We start from the raw sequence: 25067 nt of genomic DNA, 5'->3' as shown, positions 1-25067 counted from the left end.
ATATTTGCCGCCCTTTGTGAAAAAGAATCTGAGTATGGCTAGCTTTGTAATCACATTTTGAAGGGAGGTTTGCCAGCAGTGCTTCCAAGATCCTGTATGATGGAATGTGAGCCCTAGAAAACTGAAGTATTTTATCTGTTCAAGGTTATGGCCATCCAGCACCCATTTAGGGAGAAGCTTCTTTCAAAAACTAAAATTTTGATTTTTCATAATTAATGGATAAACCATTTCCAGAACAGCAATCAGAAAATTTCATCAGTAATCAGTAATCAGAAAATTTCCGACCAACCGACTAATCGACCGATCAACCCACTGACCGACCAACCAACCAACCGACCGACCAACTAATCGACCGATCAACAAACCAACCAACCAACCGATCGACCGACCAACTAATCGACCAACCAACCGACCGACTGACTAATCGACCGACCGATTAACCGAAAAACCGACCAACCAACCGACCGACTAATCGACCGATCAACTGACTGGCCCACCGATCAACCGACCGATCGACCGATCGACTGATCAACCAACCAACCGACTGACCGACCAACCGACCGACTGACAAACCAACCAACCAATCGACCGACCAATCGACCAACCGACTGACCAACTGACTAATTGACCGATCAACCAACCGACCGACCAACCGACCAACCGACCAACCAACCAACCAACCAACCAACTAATCCACCGATCGACCGACCAACCGACTGACTGACCGACTAATCGACCGAACGATCGAACCATTGATTGGCCGACCGACTAATCGACCGATCAATCGACCGACCGACTAATCGACCTACCGATCGACCAAAAACCCGACCGACTAATTGACCAATCAACCGACCGACCCACTGATCAACCGACCAATCGACTGATCGACCAACCAACCAACCGATCAACCGACCGACCGACCAACCGACCGACCAACCACCCAATCAACCGACTGACTCACCAACTGACCGACTGACCACCCGATCAACCGACTGACTGACTGACCAACCGACCGACTAATCGACCAATCAACCAACCAACCAACCAACCAACCAACCGATCAACCGACCGACCGACCGACTGACTGACCGACTGATCGACCGAACAACCCATTGACCGACCAACCGATCGACCGACTGACTAATTGACGATCAGCCGACCAACCAACCAACTGACCGACTGACCGACCGACCGACCGACCATCCGACTAATCGACTGATCAACCGACCAACCGAACGACTGACTAATCGACTGAACAACCGACCGACTAATCGACCGATCAACCGACCAACCAACCAACCCACTGATTCACCGACCAACAAACCAACCGATCAACCGACTGACCGACCGATCGACTGACCAACTGACCCACTGACCGACTGACCAACAGACTAATTGACCAATCAACAAACTGACTGACCGATCACCCGACCGACCGATTGACTGACCGACTGACTGACTGACCAACCGAACAACCGACTGACCGAACAGCCGACCGACCGACCGACTAATCGACCGATCAACCAACCAACCAACCGAACGAACGACTAATCGACCAACCAACCGACCAACCAACCGACCAACCGATTGACCAACCGATCGACCGACCGACTAATCGACTGATCAACCGACCGACCATCCGACCAACCGACCGACCATCCGACCAACCAACCGACTAATCGACCAACCGACCAACCAACCAACCCACCAACTAATCGACCGACCGATCGATTGAACAACTGACCGACTAATCGACCAATCAACCGACCAACCAACCGACCCACCCATTCACCGACCAACCAACCAAACGACCAACTAATCGACCGATCAACCAACCAACTGACCAACCAACCAACCAACCAACTAATCGACTGATCAGCCAACTGACTAATCGTCCAACCGACTGACTAATTGACCAATCGACTGACCAACTGACCAACCTACTAATCGACCGACCGATTGACTGAACAACCGACCGACCGACTAATCGACTGATCAACCAACCGAGAAACCAACCAACCGACTGACCAACCGACCGACCGACTTACTGACCAACCGACCGAACGAACAACCAACCGATCGACCGATCAACCGACCAACCTACCAACCGACTGACCGACCGACTGACCAACCAACCAACCGACTAATCAACTGACCAACCGATTGACCGATCAACCGATCAACTGCCCAACCAACCTACCAACCGACCGACCGATTGACCGATCAGCCGACTGAACAACCGACCGACCAACCAACCAACCAACCAACCTACCAACCAGCCAAGCAACCAACTGACCAACCAAGCAACCTACCAACCGACTGAATGACCAACCAACCAACCGACTGACTGACTGACCGTCTGACCAACTGACGGACCGACCAACCAACCAACCAACCAACCGATCGACCGAACAACTGATCAACCAACCAACCGATCAACCTACCAACCGACTGACCGACCAACCGACCGACCGACCGGACTTATCCTCTCCATCTCTTCTCTAACTCTAGACTGGCTTCTTAACAACTCTAACTCTAACTCTAACTCCTCCCCTTGGGTTCCTATTGGTTAGTCATTTTACAATTAGTTAACCCTTTCTTTATGACCCAGTATGATGTCACACACCTAGGAGGGCAAATGCCACAGCGGGCTACAATACACAACATAAACAATATGTACTCCTTTAGAATGCAGTGCCTCTTCTCAAATTTGAAGACAACCTATTTACACAAGAATACCTGAATACCTGTATACCTGAAGGAACATCTTCACCCCCATGGTTCAGCCTGGACACGGAGGTCCAGTTCACTGCAAGAAGTGAGGTTACAGGGAACCAGGCCCTGTGGAATGCCTTTCCATCAGATGTCAAGGAAATAAACATGTACCTGACTTTTAGAAGACACCTGAAGGCAGCTCTGTACAGGGAGGTTTTTAATGTTTGAGGAGTTTTTGTGTTTTAATACTTTGTTGGAAGCTGCCCAGAGTGGCTGGGGAAACAGCATATACTACTACTACTACTACTACTACTACTACTACTACTACTACTTCAGATAATAAATTTTTGGCTTCCTCGGCCTGTAAAGCGAAATGAGCACCGCAACCCCAGAGTCATCTGCGACTGGACTTAACTGTCAGGGGTCCTTTACCTTTACCTTTTTATTGAACAGTGTAATACAATGCCCTGTGCATCAAATGGTGCTTAGTTCCTGGTAAGTGCTGTAGGATTGCAACCCAGATAACTTAAGTAAAACAAGCAACCATCTCTTGCAGCCTTTCCAGCATTTGCAGAGATGCACACACACAAACACACATACATCTGACAGCCTTGGCTAATGTTGCATCTTCCGCTTAGATTGCTTCAATATGTCATAGTCTTCTCCCACCAGTTTGTCCACCTTTCCAGTGCCAATTTCTTCTTGTCTCCTCCAACCTTTGCATCTGGAAGCAATCGTCTTAATATTCTACTTCTACCCTGTATAAAAAAAGCAATGTCACAGAGAGAAGGTAGCAACCTTGCAAACTGTGCGATTCCCGGAAGGCAATTTTGAGATTGACATCGCCTCGCTAAGTTCGACTCAGATTCATGTGCAAACAAATTTTCCACCGTAGCCCCAGAGGACAGGCGGAACTGCGGAGGAAGCCGAGTGTGATTTGACAACCGTGCAGGCTTGTATCAGTTTCTTGACTTTTAAAGGCAGAGGGCTTAACAGAATAATGGCAATATATGATCTGCTTCTTTTGGGCAGGACACAAAGCATGAAAATATTTGCTCTTACAAGACGCCTCCCCCCTCCCCTGCGAATCTTTTCCTTTCCTTCTTTTTTGGGAGTCTGGAGGTTCCTGGAAGAACAGGGAGCAGATGTTTATCGCAAACAGCAGCATTCTGCTTGGAGCTAGATCTGCGTGCCTTACCTCAGAAGAACTGCGAAAAGCACTGTCAGACATTTGGCACATCTGTGGAGAGTGCAAGACTACTGCTTCACACAAGTTACCTCCCTTGTGACAACTGCAACAACATGCATATGTGAATAGTCAGTCACAGATCACGCACCACGGGCAGATATTTCATAAGACCACATAGAGAGAAATCTGATTCATTTAAGGGAAGAACTTCCCGAAACATTAAGCAAACCAGAACACAGCCATTCTGAAAGTTCTCACTTCTCTGAATTCTGCAATGCAGCTCCCCATATGCTAGGGTAATGTGTGCATATATAAGTTTATTGGCATAAATACATACAGGATACAATAAAAATAGGTACGGCAAATAAAATTTAATATAAAAGAAAAATGAAACACGTAGAGGAGACTACTGAAAATGCAACATCATGTTCAATTGTCACATATGAAGAGAAAAAAGTGGGTCAGGATTTGAAATAGGAGCACTGGAACGGAAATAATTATAAATGCTACGAAAGAAGCATGTATTAGATAAAGTATGCTGTGTAATGCAGTAGAAAAAGGGAGGGAACAAAAACATCATGGAAGTAAGCGTGGGAAGTCAGATCATTAAGGGAAGTATTGAAGGTAATTTGTTAAAGTTTCTGAAAATTTAATCTATCATCTATCTATCTATCATCTATCTATCTATCTATCTATCTATCTATCTAATCAAGATAAGGGACAAGATAGGCCTTTGGCCTGATTCAGCAAGGCTCTTATGTTCTTCATATACATGTATACTCAGAAGTAAGTTCCATTGATTTCAATGGGCCTTACTCCCATGTAAGTGGATATAGGGTTGCAATCGGAATGAATGAAGAGGGAGGGAGGGAGGGAGGGAGAAGCATTGTTGGCAGGCAACAATGTAAATATGACACTTTTAAGAAATGTTATGAATGACTGGAAAATGTATTCTTAAAAACAGCTCCTTTGTGTGAAAGTGTGTGTGTGTGCTTGCAAGCAGAGATACATGTGTGCAGTGCATTATCATTAGCCAAAATGAGCTGGTAGCAGCCTAGCCATTATAGGTTTCCTGAAAGATGCTAATCTAAATGCAGCCTAGTGAGCTTATATATCAGCCCTGACCTTTATTTAACCTGTGTTCTTGGCACCAAACAGAGAATTTGACAATGCTGAATCTGAAAGCCCAAACATCCCAAGACATCAGATGGAATCACCAATTTATTTAAACCACAAGGGTTTTTTTTTTAAAAAAATAATAATGCTGGGTTCGAGAGGCTTAGATCTGACACAGCTCGGAGTGTGGATTTGCGAGCCTGGAAAACCTGTCTCCGAAATGATGTCTCTGTGCACTGTGGTTAACCTCTTTCTGGCAAATTAGTTTGTGACCTGAGAACAGTTAAATAAAACTGTGAAGATATCATGACAAGGTTATGTTGAGTGGGCTTTCCCTCCCCCCCCCACCCCTGTTTTATAGCATCAAGGCCCTGATATATTTACAGGGGAACTTGTCACACGCCTGCTATCCTACTGGTTTCTTTTAACCGTATTGTTCAGAATCGTGGATTTTGTGCTTGTGTGATATATACGATTCTGATAGCGCAAGCAGAAATATGATCAATCATTTATATCGCCGTCTATGGAGAAAATGGAAGGTGAAACTTGAGTGGAGTTACTAAGTATAAAATATATGCTTCTGTTGGCATGAGAAACAGAGTGTGATGGCATGTGGATCTGGCCCTGCCTAAATACTGAAATGTGGTTTCCCCAGACAGCTTTCCACCAGGGCATGGGCACACGCAGGTCTTTTTTTTCAGCCAGAACCCACCAGAACTCAGTTCCAGCACCTCTCAGGTGGGTGCCACTGCCTTTCTAAGAGAAGGAAGTTCATGGTGACTTCTGGCACCTCTTTTTCTAGAAAAAATAGCACTGGGCATAGCCAGGGTGGGGCAGCTGCCTCCTCCCCAAACCAAGTAAATTAGAAAAAGTATACCGTATTTTTCGCTCTATAAGATGCACCAGACCATAAGATGCACCTAGTTTTTGGAGGAGGAAAACAAGAAAAAAAATATTCTGAATCTCAGAAGCCAGAACAGCAAGAGGGATCGCCGTGCAGCGAAAGCAGCGATCCCTCTTGCTGTTCTGGCTTCTGGGATAGCTGCGCAGCCTGCATTCACTCCATAAGACGCACACACATTTCCCCTTACTTTTTAGGAGGGGGAAAGTGAATCTTATAGAGCAAAAAATACGGTACTTAAACAAAATTAGAAGCGATCAGAATATTTAAAATCAAGACGCTCGCTGAGGTCACTTGGAGGATGTTGTGGGCACATCCTGGCGAAGATTTTGGCAGGTTTTTCTGAGCCCTTGGGGTCAAAAGAAAGTAATTTAAAACAACTGTGGTTGAGACATTTCATTCCGAATCTGCTAGACAGAGAGAGACAGAGGATGGTGACAAGTTGGTGTCCCGCTCACCTGTAACATAAATCCTGGCTACACCCATGCATGACGGTAGCCATACTTTTGAACAGAGAAAGCGTGTTCTCCCTCATGGAGAGCACGGGTTGCGGTGGGGGCTGACAAGACACTCCAAAATTGTGGGGCGGGCTAATTGATCATTGGCCACTGTTGTGATTGGGCTTTCCTTGTGGTTGGGAAGAAGTTAATGTTGCCATTTTGTGATTGACAGCTTGAAACGTTAAAACTCCCTGCACAAAGCGTAGAGCTTCCTCTTTTCGCCCGTGCATCGGATTGCCCATCTTCCCTCCCTATATTTAGGGTTGTTCGCTTTGGTCGTCTGCTTTGGGGCAGGGGCCTGGTAGGAATTTTGTCCATTTGGCTGATTGGCTGGTGCCATTTGATCTTTGTCTACTGCGTAGCAAATCATCACAACTTGTAAGGTTGCGGTTAGGCATTGGTTTTTGGTTTGATTGGTTGAGGGGCATGCCTGCCCCTCTAACGCTGCTGCTGCAAGGGATTCCGTTAAAGGAATACAGGGGCTCACCATTGCTTTTGTCCGAACCTTGTCAAGGGGCTAGGGCCACGCAAGAGCCCCTGGTTGCTTTTGGGGAGGGCTGAGGTTCCCTGCTCCATCGCTATCCCCAAAATGTATTCCCCTTTTCTGGCTTTCGCAGGACTGCAAAATGTCAGTCTGTCCCCATCGGGGGCAGATAGTCACAACCAGTGCCTAAGCAACCACTCATATTTTGTGTTTTAATAAAGTTGTGGCCAAAATTATGCCAAAAACCTTAAATAAAAATTCTGTGTGAGGTGTGAGTTATTTGGGGTGGCTTGGGGACCTCAACACGCAAAGAACAAAATTGATCCTACAGTACTTCTCCCTCTATTTGTCTCCACCCCACCCCACCCCTACTGATCTGATAGACTATATCCTGGCGGAATGGCTTCTATTACTTCTTCTCCTTCTCCTTCTCCTTCAATTTTTGTTGAATTTTACCTTGCTTGACATCCAGTTCACAAACCAGGAAATGGCCAGGACACAGACCCCACAAGTGTGCCTTTGTGTGCATGTGTTGTCGGCCAGAAACGTTTGCCCTTTTATGAGCCACATTTATCACGAGCTGCAACTGTGATGCCTCTACAAAGGGGCTGGGATGTCAGCAGAAGGCTTCTATAGGAGAAGACATCAGTATCCTATCACAAAGAGAGCCTTTTAAGTTAACCCGAAAGACAGTCCCACTCATGCTTCATGGAAGTAGCACTACTGAAATGTAAACAAAAAACCCTCCGCCCCAGACATTTTTGGTTATGTTTACAGATTAAATCTCAGGATGTGTATATTAGATGTTCTTGTTTCAGGATATTAATGGCAAAATGAACCTGTTTTTGATGTTTAAGTCACATTAATGTCTGATGGACTGTTAAAATGTTAAAGGGTACATCAGCCTTACTGTAGTGTGTGACATATGTTAGCTATACCATACTAGCTTAGGAATTTAGAATTGTTTATAATGAACGTAAATTGGCTGAATTTAACTCCTTCCCCCTGTCCTTCCCCCTGCAACAGTTTAATCATGTTAAGTTCCACTTCCTCTGAAAGACAGCTTTAAAAAATTAAGTGAAACGTGAAAAGCAGTTGCATTCTCACTTTAACAGTAGTATAAAACTGCTTTGCCTATTCCATGAAGATAAACACACACACATACACACAATCAAGGGGCAGTTTTATTTCCTCCGTTCAAAGGCTACAGTCCTAGACTGTCATAGTGCAATGGGTGAATGGAGGAAGGGGAAATATTCAAAACACCTCCAAGCTGTGCATACATATCCACCTGCCCTAATATTGTGGTGAATGCTCTACAATCCTTTCTGAAAGCTTTGGGCTATTAACAATATTGTGGACATATACAAATACTGTATGCAAATGTATGTGTGTCTCAAGGTCACTGGGAACACTGACAACAATCGGCTGCCAGTTAGATCCTGGGCTAAGTTCAAGGCTCTGTTTTTTGTGTATTAAGCCCTTCAGTGCTTGGGACCAAGATACCTGAAAGATTACCCAGCCCTTATAGGTAAAATGTAAAGGTAAAGGACCCCCGGATGTTTAAGTCCAGTCAAAGGTGACCCTGGGATTGCGGCGCTCATCTCGCTTTACTGGCCAAGGGAGCCAGCGTACAGCTTCCAGTCATGTGGCCAGCATGACTAAGCCGCTTCTGGTGAACCAGAGCAGCACACGGAAACGCTGTTTACCTTCCCGCCGGAGCGGTACCTATTTATCTACTTGCACTTTGATGTGCTTTCGAACTGCTAGGTTGGCAGGAGAAGGGACCGAGCAATGGGAGCTCACCCTGTTGCAGGGATTCGAACTGCCGATCTTCCGATCAGCAAGCCCTAGATTCAGTGGTTTAGACCACAGCGCCATCCGTGTAGGTACAGTGGTCACTTCCCAATGCTTTAAAAATGTTTATTGAGCACTCATCCTGAAAAGCTTGAGCTATGTTTTCAGGGAAGGTGTGTGACCTAGTCTGTTTATTGAGCATTGTCAAGCAATGGTTATCCCACACTTGCATTTTCACAGTGTAATAAATGAGAGGTTTATTGCTCACCAGAAATGTAAGAATTTCCATTTTAATTGACCTGATGTTTTAAAAATACATTTTAGAGCCGTTTGTTGTATGCTGCTAACATGTTTGTTGCACATCACTCTGGGCTTTTTTCTTCTTCTTCTTTTGGAGGATGAGTGATTTATAAATGAATAAATGAACAGACAAACAAACAAAACAAACAAACAAACAAACAAATAAACACATCCCCTGCTGCTTTCCTTACCACAAAAGTCAAATTTTTCTTGCTGAGTTTGACCACCAAAATCACTTTAATTAGGCAACCTCCATTTGTTAGTATTTGAGTGAATCCCGCCACAAAATAGCAACAATTTAGAAGCAGCCGGTGACTGCAATTCACAGTGTTCCTAGATGGAGGTTTATGGTGTTTTGGGTGTTTCTTATGCATACAAGTTGTCAGCATCAAAATGACAGCCCATATCCCTACCTTCCCCTGGAATAAATTGCCTTCTACAGCCAAGTTCACTGAAAACACCATGAACTTGGGAAAATTTGTAAAAGTGAGGAAAAGGAAAAACACACACCTGAAAAATCTGTTCTGGAAGCCATACAAGTGATAATAATTATCCCGCAATTTAAGTAGCAGACATTAATAGTAAAGTAACAGATTTTAATACTTTTCTAAATATATTTTTCTCAGGCTAAATGTGTACTAGAAGCCTTTGCATTTATTTTTAAAAGTATATGGTACCAATTAAATCAATCAATTCTCAAGGCTATGGAAAGAATGTTAATAGTAATTTGTCTAGTAATGTCAAGAGCACTTCAGTTGACCTCCCAAGCCAAACATGAAAACTTAATCAGACAAGTGCAGCTCTGGGGAGATTGGGATGCCATTTTGCAACGTGGAAAGAGTTTAAATGAAGCCACTAGTTAAGATATCCCAGAGCCATCACACCAGCCTTTGCACTTTACTTTAAACCAAACATGAAGACTTGAATCAGCTCAAGCACGACTCCTCAGAAACCACTGAAATGAGTAGGGACTGAATAAGGGGGGATTTCTTGGAAGAATCCACCCTGTCCCCCACGGAAAAATAGCTCTCGTCCTTGCATGTTTTGCTCACAGGAATGACAATTATCTGGGGCAAAGGGGGGGTCAGATGGTTTGACGGAAAAGAATTTAGAACAGTGAGAGAACAGAAATATTGCAAGAATTCAAAAGGCTTCCTCGCGAAAGCATGTCTCATACGTGGATTCATCAAAAGCAAAGCAAATTCCAGAATGACTGCCAGAATTTTAAGATCTGGATTCAGAACTGGCAGAACCACAGTACTCAACCCAAATTCCACTTTAAAAAACCCCAATGTTGGCAGCAAGTCTAAAAAATAGTTAGATGCCGACTATAGTTCGGTTGCCTCCACCCTTTAAAACACGTCTTTAAAAGCATGCTAGAATCCTGGAGGACTTTAAATGCCTGCGTCGAATGGGCATGGGAACAAGGCAGAGACAAAATGGGGATTGTGCTTTAGTTAGGCTTTTGGCCAGTTGGAACAGGGCTGCGTTCAGGAGCAAAAGCATTTAGCCATTTAGATTAGGGTGGGGAGCATTATCTGCACTCTGAATTGGCCTTGTGATGCCACGTAGATAACTCTTATCAGCTACCTTGTATCAGCCATCTTAAGGCTTTACTTGTGGAAAATTTTCAGAATTCTCCGAGGGGATGCAACATACTTTAAATGTATGGCATGGGAGAGTAGCTGGCAATGAAGACAATTTCAACCAGTAGTTTTATATCAGCAGAAATAAGGGCTATCAGCAGAAATAAAGAATAAGGCAGAGTAGCTCCTGTGTGCAAACAAAGGCAACTTAGGTTAAGTTTGCCCACGTTAAAAAAAAATGTGATCTGACTCACCTCTTTTCTCCTTCCTTGCAAACTGGGGTGTTGATATCTTTCAGGGCAAGATGATTATATTACAATTTAAAAAGCGATTTCAGGGCTAAGCATGTTCTTATGGGGATTAACATCACTAAAAAGGGTGGAGGCTTTGGGGATCAGGTTCTGGTCTGGAAGCAGCATGGTAAGTGAGATGTTTTAACAGGATGAGCTAAGGACACTCATTTGCATGGAAGCCGAGCCTGCCGCTGATAGGAAAACATGCACGATCGATGGAAGGGCTGCACATTCCTTCCTGGCTCCACACACATGACCAGACTTGCTAGCTATGTGACTCTTGGCCTTAATCGCCTTCCTTTTTATGGGGCACCACACGCATAGCTTCAGTAAGAGGTGTGAATTCGTTTTAAGCCATGGCCATATGGCAGGGTGCACGGATGAGGGCCACATGGAAAATGAGTGGCTGAGGAATGCGCAACATCAAGCAAGTCAAGGCATGTTTCTTAGCAACATCATCCCACTGCCATTTACTGGGCTGGGCCAGGAAATGTAGTAGCTGCCAAGGACAAGGTGGTTATTGCAGATAACAATGGCTCTCAAAGTGAGCCATTCACAGTGGGATCAGGTGTTAAACAGGGTTGTGTTATCACCCCAACTATATTCATTTTTTTCATTGCCATGCTCCTACACTTTGTTGAAAGGAAACTCCCCTTTGTGTATCAAACAGATGGAAAGCTCTTTAATTTGAGTAGGCTGAAAGCAAAGAGTAAGGTTACTGTAACTTCTGTCATAGAGCTTCAATATGCTGAAGACAACGTAGTGTATGCACACTTAGAGGATGATATCCAAACCATCCTAAATATCTTTGTAGAAGCTTACAAAAAGCTTGGCCTGTTGCTCAACATCCAAAAAACTGAAGTGCTGCGCCAATAAGCACAAAACAACCCCTCTGCAGTGCCACAAATCCAACTCAGTGGTGTAACATTGGAAAATGTCGATCACTTCTCCTACCCGGGCAGTTATCTTTCCACAAGGGCTGACATTGATGCCAAAATCCAGCATCGCCTGAGCTCTGCAAGTGCAGCTTTCTCCTGATTGAAGTGCAGTGTGTTTGAGGACCAGGACATTGGCAAAATGCTTGTTTACAAAGCCATTGTACTACCAACCTTACTGTATGCTTGTGAAATGTGGACCCCATCTCCAACTCCTCAAAAGATTCCATCAACAGTGTCTCCAAAAATTTTTGCACATTACTTGGGAAGACAGGTGAACTAATGCCAGTGTACTGGAAAAAGCAAAGATCACCAGTGTTGAAGCAATGATTCTTCAACATCAACTTTGTTGGACTGGTCATGTTGTGCGGATGCCTGATTATAGTCTTCCAAAGCAACTACTCTATTCCAAACTTAAAAATAGAAAGCGTAATGCTGGTGGTCAACAAAAGAGGTTTAAAGGCTCTCTCAAGGCAAATCTAAAAAAATGTAGGATAAACACCGACAACTGGGAAACACTGGCCTGCGAGCGCTCTAATTGGAGAACAGCCTTTACCAAAGGTGTCATGAGCTTCGAAGACTTTCAAACTCAGGAAAAAAGGGAGAAATGTGCTAAGAGGAAGGCATGTTTGACAAACCCTCACCATGATCAATGCCCCCTGGTAACCTATATCCCCACTGTGGAAGGACTTGTGGATCCAGAATTCACCTCCACAGTCACTTATGGACTCACTGTTAAGACCATGTTCATGGAAGACAATCTTACTTGGCTACGAGGGATTACCAAAGAAGAAGGCTCCCCTACTTGCCATTCCACATACAGAAGCCACCTGGACTAGCAGTTGGATCTAACTTACAGCGGAGATGAGATAATGTCCTCCACCAAACCTGAGGGCAGGAGGCTAGGGAATGCACGTACTTGGTGTGCGCCCACAGCTGTGGCACCTCACTGCTGCTCCCCAGCATCTTCCACCTGAGGCAGCTGCTTCACTGTGCATAATGATAGGGCCATCTCTGGTTTTAAATATCCCTTTGAGAAGTGAATCAGATTGAGGATAATTCTCTCATTAGTATTTCAATACTTCTTTAATATTAAGATTTTATGGAAAGAATTTCAACTATAAATAAATAAAGTGGTACAGATGTAAAAGGGGGGAAATAGATGTGTGCAGATATACACAGACAAATGCAATGCAATATACTCCCATACATATTTATCCAAACAAAGTCTACATCTGTCAGCAGTCTGTTCATAAGCTGTGAGTGTTGTCATATTGTCAAGATTAAAGGGTGTCCTCTTTGGCAGCACATATACTAAAACTGGAACGATACAGAGAATATTAGTATTATTATTTCAATACTTAAGACCCGTCTTCCTCAAACTTGGTCCTCCAGATGTTTTTGGCCTACAACTCCCATGATCCCTAGCTAGCAGGACCAGTGGTCAGGGATGATGGGAACTGTAGTCTCAAAACATCTGGAGGGCCAAGGTTAAGGAAGCCTGCTTAAGACTAACCCCATGCCTGAAATTCAGTAAACTGTGTGGACACTGCAGCAACCCACCTCACAGCAACTGCTACGTAAGTGCATCAAGTCCCAAACCAAGTGGTGAATCACATTTCTCCTCTTCACTGAACTAGTTTCCTCTCCATTCTAACCTAACTTCCACGATTTGCCAAAAGCCCCATACATTGACAGGTGGTTCATGTGAATAGCCAAATCCAGAGACAACAATCAATGCAATTTATATTGAATTGTAAACTAGAGAAGTCGTGGTACGTGAGGAGTGGGAACCTGTGGCCCTCCAGATGTTGCTATTTGCCTGTTGTTTGGGGCTGATGGGAGTTGGAGTCCAACAACATCGGGGGGGGGGACACACAGGTTCCCCATCCCTGTAATATACCAAGTACCTCGCCACAGGTCCCTTGAATAGAGGCAGCATTTCCCCAGAAGTTGTTGGATCAAACAAGCAAAGTGTTCAATAGGGCCTCTTGGCCTTTTATTCTACATCCAAATCCATCCACCTGCTTCTCCACTTAATGAGATTTCTGACATGCCTGGTGTGGATGTTTTGGTGGCATGGCTTATGAGCTGCAGCAACAACCACTCACTAGAGCCCTCTTACACGTTGACTAATTCGAAATCCTTTGCTTCTTTTCTGTCGACAAATAGAAAACAGAATGGAATTCCATTGCCATCAAGCAATGCTGTAAAAAATGGAGCTGAGTTGTTCAAATTCCTGGGCTTTCTTAACGCAATGCAGAAGAGCTCATGTATTTTTACTTGCGGGTGTGGTGTGAGGAACAGAACAGAGCTTGGGAGTTTGGATGTGTGAGATCCTTAGGGGGAAATGCTAGAACTGATGGAAGCACAACATGTAATGTTTTCCAGAGCGGAGCGGTCACATCCAACTGCAAGACTTAAAACCTTTCAACAAGATTCCTTGTTAGGTGAGCCAAGCCTAGTGTGGGCAGCTCTGAAAGATTCTTTGCTATTTGCTGTAGCAGAAATTGGTACAATCCTGAGGGCCTACTCACACAGCTCCCTCAGCATGAAGCTACCATGATCGGTACTGAGTCTCAGCCCAGTGGTGCATAGGAAGTGGTGACTTGGCAGAAGGCAAGGGTTGCATGATTGTCTCTGGCATGCAGTTGGTACAATGTGTTGCAATTGAGTTGCAATTGCTTTTGATGGTGGTGGTGATGAGCAAATGGCCAATTCATACGCTGGCTTCAGTCTATGCTAATTGCAGTCACATGCTGCCAGGCTGAAACTCAGGGAGGGCTGATAATTTTCCAGTAGCAGTTGCTGAGTCTATATATATATAAAACCTACCATTTTCAATAGTGATTAAACATATTTTTTACATCTTATTCAATTTTTTGACTTCCATCAGTCCTGTCTGAAAATTTTCCAGTCTAATCTCTTAGTATACATTTCTTATTTTCTCTGTTACATTTAAAACTCATAACCAATATCTCTATTCTTTATCTACTTTGTAGCACTTCATATATTTCTCCTTACAAAAATTCTTGTAGTCCTACTAGCGTAATTTGTTGGTTACAATTGCTCTTCAAATAGTTCATATACTTCTTCCAATCTTCTGTAAATCTCTGGTCCCGCAGGTTTCAAATCCTTCCTTTCATTTTGTCCTATTCTGCGGAGTCCATTATTTTCGTCTGCCATTCTTCTTTCGTCGGAATTTCTTCTTGCTTCCATTTCTGGGCTAACAATACTCTTGCCGCTGCTGTTGCATATAAAAACAATTTAACATCTTGCCTATGAATATCCTGACCCATAATACCAAGTAGAAATGCTTCTGGTTTTTTTTAAAAAATGTATTTTTCAACATCTTTTTCAACTCATTATATATCATTTCCCAGAAGTTATTTACTAGCAGCTGCTGATTCTAAGGGTTCTGTGCCTTGGATTGAAACTATACAGTAGGGAGAGCCCTCCATATGTTGGTATGCTACAGTTCCCATCTTCCCAAACCTTTGGCCATGCTGACTGGGCTTGATGGGAGTTGTGGTCCAAAGAACATCAAGATGGTACCAGGCTCCCCCCATCCCTGCTATACTTTAAAGCCCTAAACGGTCTTGGCCCAATATACCTGAAGGAGCATCTCCACCGCATCATTCTGCCCAGACCCTGAGGTCCAGGTCGAGGGCCTTTTGGCAGTTCCCTCGCTGTGAGAAGCCTAGTTACAGGGAACCAGACAGAGGGCCTTCTCGGTAGTGGCACCCTCCCACCAGATGTCAAAGAGAACAACAACTACCAGACTTTTAGAAGACATCTGAAGGCAGCCCTGTTTAGGGAACCATTTAATATTTAATAGACTATTGTATTTTCATATTCTGTTGGAAGCTGCCCAGAGTGGCTGGGGAAACCCAGCCAAATGGGCGGGGTATAAATAATAAATAATAAATAATAAATTGTTGTTGTTGTTGTTGTTATATACCGATTCTGATAAGTGGATTTAACATGGCAGTCAATGTTCTAGCCTATGTTTCTGTTAACTCCATTTATCGAAAGCAGGGATGGGGAGCCTGATGTCTTCCAGATGATGCTGAACTCTCCAAGTCCTGTCAGCCCCAGCCAGCATGACCAATAGCCAGGGATAACGGAAGCTGTATTCTGACTCAACTGGATAGCTCAGTTGATTAGAGCATGGTAGTGATCATGCCAGGTTCAATCCCCGTATGGGACAGCCGCATATTCCTGCATTGCAGGGGCTTGGACTAGATGCGGCAGCTGGACTGGTGACTGGAAGTGCCTCCTGAAAAACCTGCATTGGCTCCCAACACGTTTTTGAGCACAATTCACAGTGTTGGTGCTGACCTTTAAAGCCCTAAGCAGCCTTGACCCAGTATACCTGAAGGAGTGTCTCCACCCCCACTGTTCAGCCTTGTCACTGAGGTCCAGCTCCAAGGGCCTTCTGGCAGCTCCCTCACTGCAGGAAGTGCGGTTACAGGGAACCAGGCAGAGGGCCTTCTCGGTAGTGGCGCCCGCCCTGTGGAACACCCTCCCAGCATATGTCAAGGAAATAAACAACTTTCTGACTTTTAGAAGACATTTGAAGGTAACCCTATTTAGGGAAGTTTTTAAAGTTTGATGGGTGGGGTATAAATAGTAAAGGAGGAGGAGGATGATGATGATGATGATGATGATGATGCTTCACAAGTTTCTTCCAACTCTACAATTCTATGATTCTATGATCTGGAGGGCGACAGGTTTTCTATCCTTAATCTTAATAATTTCCATCACTGAACTCAGTAAGGACTAGTAGGGCCCATTGTTTGAAGCTGGCCATCCCAAACAATTTATTATAACACAGTGTTTCTGATCAACCCTTCTGATTGTCTAGAGGACAATTGCAACTGCAGTCTACGCATGTTGTGCTGACTAGAAAGCAGGGAAGACTCCCAAGGTTGCCTAACTGTTCTCCCAAATCTTGCCGAGAAACTTCAAGTGAAGCAAGCAGTGCTTTCTGTTGTGCTACCTTTTTGCGCACGAACTATCTTTCCACAAATGAAAGCAGCAGGAGTATCATAGAATCGTAGAAGGAACCCTGATGATCATATAGTCCAGGCGTGTCCAAAATCCGTTTCGGGGGTCTAATCTGACCCATTGGTTAATTTAATCTGGCCCCTGTGGCAGTTTATTTCCTGGGGTAAAATCCTAAAAAAATTCAACCTTAAAAAAACACCAACAACTTCAATCCTAAAAAAAGGTTAAAAACTTTGGTTGGCCCTTTGGTCAGCTCTCACGGCCCTTCACTTCATCAAATCTGGCCCTCTTTGAAAAAAGTTTGGACATCACTGAATTCTAGTTCAACCCCCTGCAATGCAGGAATATGCAGCTATCCCATGCAGAGATTGAACCTGCAACCTTGGCATTATCAGCATCACGCTCCAACCAACAGAGCTATCCAGGCTGACTGAATCCTAGGCTGCCTTGTCTGCTGACACCACTAAAGGTCTCTCATTGCTTTCATACGAAGGGAGCCTTAAGACTCTACTTACAACTGAGTACAACCCGATGGGTGGTTCCTCTGTGCAGTCCATAATGAAGTAAATGGAATACTGCACAATGCCCATTCATTAATGAACGTATGAGAATGCAATTGTCCTTCTGATTTTGCAGTTCTCTGAATTTTGCAGTGCAAATCACAGCCCTCACAAATGTATCACAGTGCATTGAAAATATTATTTTAGGATAAGTTGAGAAACGTGTACATTAATGCATTCATATTTAAACACATACTTTGTGATAAATGGTGTCCTCCCTAAAAGAGGGCACATGTTGTGGTGAGATCTGGAGACTGACCTCTTGGTTGTGGGTGGGTCCATTGGATAGCCACAACACCTGATTGGTAGGTCCCTCGATACTGGGTTTCAGTCTGGCCAATGGGGTTGCAGTCTAAATGGATTGAGGGACCTATATAAACCCATGCACATGCTCAGAGCTTCCTCTTTTGGCTTGCGCATCGGAACACCCGCCCATCTCTCCCTAATTTTAGGACCTTTTGCGATTGACCTTGCTATGCTGTCATGTGTCGCCTGTCATTGGGACAGGGGCATGGCAGGAATTTCCCCACTTGGCTGATTGGCTGTTGCCATTTGGGTTTCGCCTGCCACGTAGCAATTTGTCACAACTTGTATGGTTGCAGATAGGCTCTGGTTCATGTGATAGGGATGGGAGAATGGTCTTGCCATCCCTATGTGAAGGGTACTCCGTTAAAGGAATCCAGGGACTCAACCTGGTTTGTCCAACCCCTGAAAAGGGGTTGTGCCCGTGTCTGAGTCCAGGGGAGCATCTGAAGAGTAAATAGAGTCTGTTCCTGGGTTTTTCACCTTCCTCAATTGTGTTTACCCTTGGCTGACCTATGCTGGTGCCCTGGGTCAGCACTACCCACAAGGGTGTAGGGAGCTAGTTGAACTAGAGCCTATGCAACCACTCACTTTTCTGCAATCAATAAAGTTGTGGCCTAAATTCTGCCAGAAACCAAAACTAAAATTTGAGTCAAATGTGTCTTTATTTAGGAGGGAGGTCTCTGGGTCTGAGCACGCAAAACGCATACTTTGTATGAATTTCATGTGGATTTTTCTAGTTTAAAATAGCAAAGATGGATTAGAATGGACTCTTGAATGAACACATGGGCCAGAAATAGACTGATATGTCTGAGCATTTCCTCAAGGTTCTTGCATTGCCTCCTAACCAAAATTGTAGCAAACTTTAATACATGCATAAAGCTATATCCAAATTACCTCCTAATGTGTCTTAGCATTGTAAACAACAAGCACTGATGTTTTGACTCAGTTCCACCCCCCTTAAATATTTGATTTTAATAGTTACCTAAGGGATGGGATCTGTTTTCATGGAAACATTTACTCATCTGAGATTGGTCTCTCTGGGAAAATGGGAAATGAAGGACTTTCTGGCAATCTGGCTCTTTTGTGACTTTGAGGATTCTCAAGATACATGTCTGGATATATGTATTAGATTTTGCTCTTTCTGTTTGTGCAGAGGGAACTGGTTGTTTCACATGTTACGCTACTGATTTTGTAACAGTGTCTGAAACTGTTTTGGATTCCAAGACATTGTGGTTGATTATATGTTCCACTGGGGGAAAGGGAGTTCAAAAATTGTTGTGTTGTTGGAAAACTCCTACATGTGTCTTTATTTTACATCTTGAATTTTGAAATAATAATTCTTTCTTAAAAAGTGAAAAAGGATATAATAATAGCCATTGTGTAATGAGTAACAGTGCAATCCTAACTATGTCTACTCAGAAGGAAGTCCTATGAAATTAAGGTAAGTGGTATTAAGATAAACAAGATGCACTAAGAAAATGGCTATGTATCTAATTACACTTGTGTTCTCCTACTATGATAAATTAATGTGGTGCTAGAACACAAAAGGGACGCGGGTGGCGCTGTGGGTTAAATCACAGAGCCTAGGACTTGCCAATCAGAAGGTCGGCGGTTTGAATCCCCGTGACGGGGTGAGCTCCCGTTGCTAGGTCCCTGCTCCTGCCAACCTAGCAGTTCGAAAGCACGTCAAAGTGCAAGTAGATAAATAGGTACCGCTCCGGTGGGAAAGTAAACATGCGCTGCTCTGGTTTGCCAGAAGGAGCTTGGTCATGCTGGCCACATGACCCGGAAGCTGTACGCCAGCTCCCTTGGCCAGTAAAGCGAGATGAGCACTGCAACCCCAGAGTCGGTCATGACTGGACCTAATGGTCAGGGGTCCCTTTACCTTTACCTAGAACACAAGTAGAGGTGCACACAGAAGCATCAATATTTTCGATAATGTGCACCAGTTCATTCTAACAACCCGTAGATTGGTAGCAATGAAATATGTAGAAACAGAGATATAATTCCAATATATAATTTTGCACATGTGATGTGATAAATGGTTTCACTTTTAACATATAGACGGCAACAAAAGTTCTTCAGGCTCAAAATGCACCAGAAGTGGAGATTACTTAATAAACAAATTTTTGATACCTACTGAACGTCGTGTCCACTTGTTCCTACATTTCCAAAAGAAAGTACAAAGGTAGGAGGCTCTCTTGAAGCTTTGCATTTACTCTTCTCAACCGATGTTTGGCTGAAGGGCTTCTGTAACCAAAAATAATTCAAGAAGGATGTTCCCAGCTGATTTGGAGACTCCCTGAGTGAGTGCTTGTGGGCCCTGCTTTGGCCACTTACCATCTGGCCTGGGGCGGGGCCTGGGGCCTCACAAGGACTGCGTGCTGCTTGCGGCCTGCTGCCCAGGAAGACTCCCCTGAGTGAGTGCTTGTGGGCCCTGCTCTTGCCACTTACCATCTGGCTTGGGGCGGGGCCTGAAGCCTCACAAGGACTGTGTGCTGCTTGCTGCCTGCTGCCCAGGAGGAGTCCCCTGAGTGAGTGCCTGAGGGCCCTGCTCCTCCCTGCCACTTACCACCTGGCCCGGGGTGGGGCCTGACAGGCCTCACTAGGACAGTTGTTACTGCCGGAGAGGCACAGAGTGTTTTTAAAATGTTTTTTTAAAAAAATTTTCTTTGGATTTTTTGTATGTGGGGGGTGGGGGTGGGATGGATGTTTGGTTGGGCTTGGGGAATTATTATTTTTTTATTTTGATGTTTTTGTAATTTTTACATTTTTTTGTTTGTATTGTTTTATTGGTTTTGTTTGTTTGTTTAAGGTGTTATTTTGTTTTTAGGGGGAGGGTTCAGGGCTGCCGGGGAGTGGGCCCCAGCCCACAAAATGGCTGGGGCATGTTCCACAGGGGGGGGTGCACTGGGACAACCGATCTCAGTGATCACGGGTAGGAGGAGGAGTTACGCTAAGACCAGACCATGTCATTACAGAGGAGGCAGGTTTAGTCGTTGTCTGAGGACTATCCCTGCCTCCGGGTCTGGTCCTGTCCGGATGGATACTAGAATCAGCAAGGGATACCCACGTGACCTGAAGGTGCTGCTGTGCAATGCCAGGTCAATGATTCGTAAGACCACTGCCATCCATGACTTGATCATGGATGGAGGATTTGACCTGGCATGTGTAACAGAGACTTGGTTGGATGAAGCAGATGGGCCTGTCCTTGCCGCTGCTTGTCCACCAGGTTTCTCTTACGCACAGCAACCCAGGTCACGTGGGCGGGGAGGGGGGGTTGCAGTGATTTTTAGGAAGTCATTAGTTTGCACCAGGCGTCCTATTGGGAAGACCCAGTTTTCTGAGTGCATGTTCTGGAAGTTGGGCAATAGGGGCAGTACAGGATTCCTTTTGGTGTACCGACCTCCCCGCTGCACCAAGGATTCCCTGCCCGAGCTGCTTCAGGTCGTGGCGGATGTTCTCCTGGAGACACCTAGCCTGGTCGTCCTAGGGGATTTTAACATCCATGCCGACACGACCTTACAAGGGGCCGCTCGGGACTTCGTGGAAAGCATGGCCTCCATGGGGCTGTCCCTGAATAAGTCTGGCCCAACCCATAGCCGTGGACATGCCTTGGACCTGGTGTTTACCTCTATGGATGTTGGTGATCTGACACTAAGTAAAAGCGAAATGAAAGAAGTGCCATGGTCAGATCACTTCCTGGTGCAACTGGACTTCTCTGCGACCCATCCCCTCTGCAGGGAGGTGGGAAGTTTTTAACGTGTGACATTTTACTGTATTTTTGGTTTTTATGGAAGCCGCCCAGAGTGGCTGGGGAGGCCCAGCCAGATGGGCGGGGTATAAATAATAAATTATTATTATTATTATTATTATTATTACAAAATAGGGTGTCCTAAGCGCATGTCCTTCAAGATCAGAATAGGCTAACATTCATTCAGTCTTCTTGGGCAATAGAGTATTGGTGTCCAGAGTGGCTTCTTCCAAGAGAGAATATCTACCCAGATTTTCCCATCATGTAGACAAGGAAATTTTTCAAGAATTACAAAGTGTTAAAGGCAGTAATGAGGACTGTGGTGCTAGAACCAGAAATTTAGACACAACAACATCCAACACTGGCATCCTAAAGACAGGTCCCTGGCATTTTGTACAACTGCATTTAAAAGAGAATAAACAGAAATCCCCCGACAACTAGATTACTGAACAGGAAGTCTAAAAGTAGTTTCCACACCATTCTGAAACGTGGGAAAAATTCACACAACAATGAGCTCATTTCAGCAACTAGGAGGCACTATCCGGGCCTTTTGGGCACGGCTCTGAAAGCACAAGCTTTTTCAAGGAAGTGGAAACCTGCAGGGTGTGAATGTTGGAGCTTTCGAAGGAAGAATCTTAGAAATCTTATGGGAACCAACACTGGCCCTGTAAAAAGGGGAAGGACTGAACATTTTCTCCCCTTCAACAGAGGGTACTCACTTAACTAAAGGTTAAAAAAGGTAAAGGAACCCTGGACGGTTAAGTCCAGTCCAAGGCGACTATGGGGTTGCAGCACTCATCTCGCTTTCAGGCCGATGGAGCCGGTGTTTGTCCACAGACAGTTTTCTGGGTCATGTTGCCAGCAGGACTAAACCGCTTCTGGTGCAACAGGACACCGTGACAGAAACCAGGGTGCACGGAAATGCCTTTTAACTTCCCGCTGCAGTGGTACCTATTTATCTACTTGCACTGGTGTGCTTTTGAACAGCTAGGTTGGCAGGAGCAATGGGAGCTCACCCCGTCGTGGGGATTTGAACCACCAACCTTCTGATCGGCAAGCCCAAGAGGTTCAGCGGTTTAGACCACAGCACCAACCGCATCCCTATTCACTCAGCTATCCACCCTTTGAGTAATTACCTGTCAGCAGCAATTTAGGTCTGTTCATGCTTTCATCAGGAATTATTATTATTATAGCAAAATTCAAGCTTAAACTAAAGAAAGTAGGAAAAACCACTGGGCTGGTAAGATACAATCTAAGTCAAATCCCTTATGAATACACAGTGGAAGTGAGGAACAGGTTTAAGGATTTAGATTTGGTGGACAGTGCCTGAAGAACTATGGATAGAGGCTCGTAACATTATACAGGAGGCAGCAACTAAAACCATCCCAATGAAAAGGAAATGCAAGAAAGCAAAGTGGCTGTCCAACGAGGCCTTACAAATAGCGGGGGAGAGAAGGCAAGCAAAGTGCGAGGGAGATAGTGAAAGATACAGGAAACTGAATGCAGATTTCCAAAAAATAGCAAGGAGAGACAAGAAGGCCTTCCTAAATGAGCAATGTAAAGAAATAGAGGAAAACAATAGAATGGGAAAAACCAGAGATCTGTTCAAGAAAATTGGAGATATGAAAGGAACATTTCGTACAAAGATTACCATAATAAAAGAAAAAAGTGGAAAGGACCTAACAGAAGCAGAAGACATCAAGAAGAGGAATTATACCAGAAAGAAATGGATGTCTCGTACACCCCAGGTAGTGTGGTTGCTGACCTTGAGCCAGACATCCTGGAGAGTGAAGTCAAATGGGCCTTAGAAAGCACTGCTAACAACAAGGCCAGTGGAAGTGATGACATTCCAGCTGAACTATTTAAAATTTTAAACGATGATGCTGTCAAGGTGCTACACTCAATATGCCAGCAAATTTGGAAAACTCAGCAGTGGCCAGAGGATTGGAGAAGATCAGTCTACATCCCAATCCCAAAGAAGGGCAGTGCCAAAGAATGCTCCAACTACCGCACAATTGCACTCATTTCACACGCTAGCAAGGTTATGCTTAAAATTCTACAAGTCAGGCTTAAGCAGTATGTGGACCAAGAACTCCCAGAAGTGCAAGCTGGATTTCGAAGGGGCAGAGGAACCAGAGACCAAATTGCAAACATGTGCTGGATTATGGAGAAAGCTAGAGAGTCCCAGAAAGACATCTACTTCTGCTTCATTGACTATGCAAAAGCCTTTGACTGTGTCGACCACAGCAAACTATGGCAAGTTCTTAAAGAAATGGGAGTGCCTGATCACCTCATCTGTCTCCTGAGAAATCTCTATGTGGGACAAGAAGCTACAGTTAGAACTGGATATGGAACAACTGATTGGTTCAAAATTGGGAAAGGAGTATGACAAGGCTGTATATTGTCTCCCTGCTTATTTAACTTATATGCAGAATTCATCATGCAAAAGGCTGGGCTGGATGAATCCCAAGCCGGAATTAAGATCGCCGGAAGAAATATCAACAACCTCAGATATGCAGATGACACAACCTTGATGGCAGAAAGTGAGGAGGAATTAAATAACCTTTTAATGAGGGTGAAAGAGGAGAGCACAAAATATGGTCTGAAACTCAACATCAAAAAAACGAAGATCATGGCCACTGGTCCCATCACCTCCTGGCAAATAGAAGGGGAAGAAATGGAGGCAGTGAGAGATTTTACTTTTTTGGGCTCCATGATCACTGCAGATGGTGACAGCAGTCACGAAATTAAAAGACGCCTGCTCCTTGGGAGAAAGGCGGTGGGAAACCTAGACAGCATCTTAAAAAGCAGAGACATCACCTTGCCAACAAAGGTCCGTATAGTTAAAGCCATGGTATTCCCAGTAGTGATGTATGGAAGTGAGAGCTGGACCATCAAGAAGGCTGATCGCCGAAGAATTGATGCTTTTGAATTATGGTGCTGGAGGAGACTCTTGAGAGTCCCATGGACTGCAAGAAGATCAAACCTCTCCATTCTTAAGGAAATCAGCTCTGAGTGCTCACTGGAAGGATAGATTGTGAAGCTGAGGCTCCAATACTTTGGCCACCTCATGAGAAGAGAAGACTCCCTGGAAAAGACCCTGATGTTGGGAAAGATGGAGGGCACAAGGAGAAGGGGACGACAGAGGACGAGATGGTTGGACAGTGTTCTCAAAGCTACAAACATGAGTCTGACCAAACTGCGGGAGGCAGTGGAAGACAGGAGTGCCTGGCGTGCTCTGGTCCATGGGGTCATGAAGAGTCGGACACGACTAAACGACTAAACAAACAAACAAACAAACAAAATTATTATTATTTTATTTATACCCCGCCCATCTGGCTGGGTTTCCCCAGCCACTCTGGGCAGCTCCCTAGCCACTCTGATGAAACTACACTTTCAACTAAATGACTCCTCAGGGTAGTTCCGACAGCCAAATACTTAATGGGATTTAAGGCCTCACTGCTACAAATCTTTGTCATGCATCAGGTGAGTGCAACAGCACATCAGATGTTAAAATAACACAGGGCATATGCACTGTAGATGGACTAACAACCTGGAGTGACCATCATGGCAGATAGCAGGTACAGTGGTACCTCGGGTTACATACGCTTCAGGTTACAG

Source organism: Podarcis bocagei (genome assembly GCF_964188305.1).
Source record: "Podarcis bocagei genome assembly, chromosome: 3".
Taxonomy (NCBI): Eukaryota; Metazoa; Chordata; class Lepidosauria; order Squamata; family Lacertidae; genus Podarcis; species Podarcis bocagei.
Note: the sequence above shows the minus strand (reverse complement) of the source record.